This window comes from Catharus ustulatus, chromosome 3 (assembly GCF_009819885.2).
Source record: "Catharus ustulatus isolate bCatUst1 chromosome 3, bCatUst1.pri.v2, whole genome shotgun sequence".
In the NCBI taxonomy this organism is placed as follows: Eukaryota; Metazoa; Chordata; class Aves; order Passeriformes; family Turdidae; genus Catharus; species Catharus ustulatus.
In genome coordinates, this window is record NC_046223.1 from 85,867,494 (window position 1) to 85,873,060 (window position 5,567).

Sequence of the window (5,567 nt, forward strand, 5' to 3'; positions counted from 1 at the left end):
TAACTGATGCTGTTTTCGTTTGTCTTATAAATATATCAGTAAAGAACTGTTATTCCCAACCTATACCTTTTTTGTGCCTGCGAGTTCCTGAATTTCCTTTTCCTGGTAATACTGTCTCTTTAAACCGGGACACCCACTTTCTGTGAGATCACCATATAAGCAAGTCTTCGGTAGAAACAGAAATTATATATATCTATATATCTATATATATAATTTTGTATACATGTGGGAATCCAGGACATCCCTCTGGGTGCCCTGGATGGTTTGAGACCCTGGCAGGGGGACCTCCGTGCCTTGGATTTCTCTCCCTGGGAAAAACTACCACCCTTACATGAAGAATTACAAGTCAGAAAAAATAGGTGGAGTGCAAGTTAGATTATTATAATTTGAAAAAGTAGGTTTTTAAGATTGTTTATAATAAGGGTCTGGAGACAAGATGGAGAAACTTGGGTGTGTTCTGTCCTTCTTCCTCCTTCTTCCTAGCATCCATCTTTTAGGTGATGTTGGCATTTCTAGATTGGTCTAGAGTAGAACCAGAATGTACAATATAAGTGATAGGTATTGGAAGATAATTGTAAATAATGTTTACGTAGTTTTTAGTATTAAAGATAGTGCCATCCCCAGGGGCGGGCAGAGTGTGCCTGGGCTGACTAGCTGGAAGGACTGTGGCTAGTCAGGGAAAGAACTTTTGATTAGATAAAATAAACCACCTCTGGAAACAACAGAAGACGTCTCCTGACTCACTGGTGCTCAGGCTGGAACACAGAGACTCTAAAACATGCACAAGTGGTCAGCTCAGGTTCAACAGAGACACCACCAGCCACATATGCATTTATATAAAAACAAGGTTTTTTCTGAATAAAATTGGGGAGCTTCTTTCAGGAGAAGAGAATGTCAGAGTATTGTATCTTACAGGTATTGCCCTCAGCAGAGAATAATAAGGTTCTACAGGCCTGTTTTATAAGGGAAAAGTATCCTACAAAGTCTTTGATATCGTGAAATTGACTTTGTTGTTAAAAGTTTATTGCTTCATTTTTGTGTTGAGCCAAGAAAATTATAGAATTTAAACTGAACTTCTTTACATTATGGTTCCTAAATTTGTTGTTTTCTGATATATTGCAATGTTTTCACCTTGGTTACATCAGGCCATTAATATGCCCATGCAAATTTAGAAGAGACTTTTATGTATTCAGTCTTCCTGAACAGTTTTTAAGACAGGACCCCAAAAAATTACCATTTATGAAATCCCATGCACTGTACCAAGATTATTTGATCAAGACAGCTACAGGACAAGTATCAATTTAGATGAAGTTGTGTAAAAGACTTCTTTTTTCTCCTCTAATCTCACCTTTTTCTTTCAGACAAGTTGCATAGGAGGTAAAATTATTCCCAGTCCCTTGTTACAACTCTCAAAACAAAGTTTAGATTTAAATGAAGTGACAAATACATTTGTGATAGATAGAGGCTTGAGCATGAAGTGGAACTTGTTCAATTTCATTGCCAGGCTGACAATGAAGGATTAAAAAACTGTGAGAGAACTGGAAATGTTCATTCTGGGGAGAAGGAGACTGAGGACAGACCTCACTGCAGTTGCAACTTTCTCATGAGAGGAAGAGGAGGGGCAGGCACTGATCTCTGCTCTGTGCTGACAGTGACAGGACCCAAGGGAATGCCCTGAAGCTGTGTCAGGGGAGATTCAGGGTGAATATTAGAGAGAGGTTCTCCACCCAGAGGGTGGTTGGGCACTGGAACAGGCTCCCAAGGGAAGTGATCATAGCACCAAACCTGAGAGCATTGAAGAAGCATTTGGACAATGCTCTCAGGCACATGATGTGACTCCTGGGGATGTCCTGTGAAGGCCTAAGAGCAGGATAACTTTTGTGGGTCCCTTCCAACTCAGCATATTCTGTGATTATGTGGTTCTGAGAAAGAGTTGCATAGACAATGTTACCAAAGTAAACCGAGAACCATGAAAAGGAAGGACTCTGTAATTTGCCATAGCTTTACTTAACATATTTTATGTCTCCAAGGTCAGTAACATGAGCAAAAAAAAAACCCAAATTCCTCCTTCAGGATATGAAGACTGTCATCTTCTTAACAGCAGTAAATGAGTAATTTAGAGAGCCCTGTAGGTATGGTGCAGACAGCAGGCTGCAGAGAAACCCTTCACCAGCAAATAATGCACATAGTGGTAAAAGCTCTCAATTTGACTTATTCAAAGAGCAAGAATTCCGATTAAGCTTGCTCAAGAATTCCTACAAATCATGTGATTACTCCATTTGGGAGTCTGCCACTGAGCTTCATTTGTGTATGCATATTTTATAGAATTATTTTTGACCCTTATGCACATTGGTTTACACCACCCATTACTTATGTTTTCAGTGACCTTCCACTGTAACACCTTGTTTACAAATATTTTTAAGCTGGCAAAGCTAAATGAGCAGAAATCTTTCAGTCCAGATGTTTGCCTGAGATCACAGTTTTATTGAGAAATTCCAGAATGTTTCAGCTAGGAACCCATCCAGAAAAAAAAATTTATTTAAATGTTAAAAGCTCTTATCCTTTCTTACAGAAGTTCCATTGGTCTATGACTCTGAAAAAAGACCACAACATTTTTCAGGGCTGAACTTTTTTAGCCAGAATATGTCTTTTACCACTCTGCTGAAAATCACCCCCCATGATTTCAGTCAATGCCTCTGCAAAGTCAGGATTTGCTTAGTAAGTCCAACAGAAATTTGCCAACATTTCTGAGGTTTAAAAGCAAAGGTTTTTGAAGATATGTTTTAACTAAGAGTGCTTGTAAGATCCCTGGTGCTGAAAGAAACTAGATCCTCTGTGTTCAGGCAAAGAAGACCTTTCTTTGTGAATCAACAAACTCACATCAGAGAGATGGAACTTTTCATCCAAACAGAAATAATCCCTGAATTTTGGCCAAACAAGAGTGAAAAGAGGTAAAAATTTTGCTTCAGCACTACTTCCCTGTCTCCTAGGTGTTCAATTTTCTGCAGGATATCTACTCTGAATTTCTAGTTGGAAAGACATGGGTTGCTATTGATCATCTGCTTAATCAATTCACACAATCTGAACCTCAGCTTGCAATAGTGTCAGATTTTTGTGAAGCTCTGTTAAATTAATAATACAATTATTTAGAAAATATGGATACTGCTGCAGCAACCATCAGTCCCTGTAGCTTTTCTTCTTGGCATCCTGTTTTTCCTCTTCCAAATGAAACTACTTTTGTTTACAGAAGTAGATTTCTAGCATATCATAAATAAACATATTTAAATCCTACCATCATCCAAGCAGCAGCTGCTCCTAAGAAGGCATGGGCTGTGGGATTTGAGTGCAAATCCAATTTAGTTCAGTCTCCAGCGGCCACTGCTCATAAAACTGAACATAATTTGTCACAATTGGCAACTTCTACAGAAAGAAACTTGCAAGTTCCCCAACACTATAAAGTATACATCTGCTGTCAGAGTCTGCTTCCTGCAGGGGTAGAGGATGGAGAAAACAAGAATCAAATACAGTTGTCCAGGTCCTTCTTCGGGATCCTTATTAAATTTTACTGGGAAACACGAGCAATAGGAAAACCACTGGTTTGAAGTCTGACACCACATTATTTAGGTTTGCTTGAAAGGAAGATTTAAAACAAACCCTCAATTGCTGTGTTATTGAATAAATTAGGATGGTTGAATATATCTGGAAAGATATTTGATGAACACTTGGAAACATCAATTGATGTAAAAGAGGAAAGGAAAGGATTTTTTTACATAAAACAAAATAATTTACAGAACTGTCTTATCCAAAAGATGCTGGTAACCTAACTCAGCTATTGGTGATGTTACAACAGTTGTACAAAGGTAACACAGGTACATAACAGTAAGTAAAATGAGCATTTTCTGATGCTGAGGGCAATTGGCACAGCTGAGGTGATACCCTGGAACTAAACCTTTCTCCAACCCAGGACATGGTGGTTTCATTTACAAGAACATTTAAAAGCACTACACTACAACTCCCGAAGAAATGCCTAGATATTCTTTGTGAAGATATTAGAAGGCAAAAGACAAACCCAAACCGAGGAGCCCACTGACAACTCATCTGGATGGAGACTTTAAGTATCTACCTTGTAATCTTAGTATAAAGCAAAAATCCTCAACCAGGATTTGGTTTGCTGAATAGTCAGTATTTTTAATTTTGTGGTCTCTTTTCTAATGCAAGAGCCAGCCTTCATCCCTCAGGCACCAGGTGAAGTTCTCAGCAGTTACTCCCCAAAGGGACAAGCACTTTAAATGACAAGAGGAACTTGGGTAATCAACACTGATCTTGATGCTCCAAGACATAGCTCATTGTCCACCTCTGTATTTTGAAACCTTGGTGTCAGGAAGCCCTTCCAAATGTATTACTCCCAAAGGAGCTCTTAGTTATAACTTCCAAAGGAATAAACCAGCAAGTAAATTTTCTACTCTGTGTCATGGCTCCTTCCCAAAGAGCATAATAAAAGTGACTCTAAGAGTGCAGGTTGGTTATGATTGCTAGCCTGGATGTAGCAATGTCTAACACAACCTCTCCATGCACAAACATGACTCCATGCAATATTTCCCCAGCAAAGTCTCTGCTAGATAGGTGTCTCTGTACCCCTTTCCATTTTATGGTATAGATTTTCCCTGGAGGTGGCAACATAAGTACTGCTTCATTGTGGGCACTGACAGTGGTACAGGAGAAAAAAACAAACCTCTTAAGTCCTTGAGGTTTACAGTATTTTTCCGCCTATGTAGAAGGCAATTTCAGCAACTGCTGATTGATTTTCAGGCAATTGCAGCAAGTAGTTTTGACTGCTGAAATCAGGAGGGCAAGCACACAGGAGTAAGGACAAGCGTTGCAGAGAAAGTGGAAAAAGACTTTGCGTGGAAGTGATAACGCAGTCCCCAGCTGGGTAAGCTTCTATAGTCCCTTATCTAAGTTCAACTGCAATGTGACTGAAAGCAGGCCTGTTCTCTGCAGGCAAGGTTTTAACTCCAGCCTACCTCTTGGGGGATCTGCCCTGTATCTATGAGACCACTCGATTCTCCAGCAGTATCCATGTGTACCCATTTGCCATAGATTCCTGTTTTGAAAATCCAGTGGCACAGCCCTCCATGAAAAATCTCTAAGAAGTATTTTTGTTATTTATTAGTTTTAATGAGTGCTTAAAAACATTTTTTATGTATTTTTTTCTGATAAAGCCTTTACAGATTGGGCCAAACAGTTTGCAGTTTTGACATTCAAGCTATATAAAGAAAAATGTGAGTTAGCCATTATATGCTAGTATACATTTTATTGTAAAATACAGCTATACCACCTTTTTTACAAATTCTGTCTTGTCTGTTTGAGAACACACAATGGGCTAGGTAATTTTCAGGTTTCTTATCTGCCTCTAACTAGTCTCCAAACATTCACACAGTTGCTGAGAAATGTTATCTTTGGAACTGCCAGAAGTATCAGCTTAAAAGGCTTTGGTCTGTTTTTCTACTACTCTTCTTCATAAGATTTTCAAGGAAGGAAACCAAGTTTTACTCTCACTTAAATCA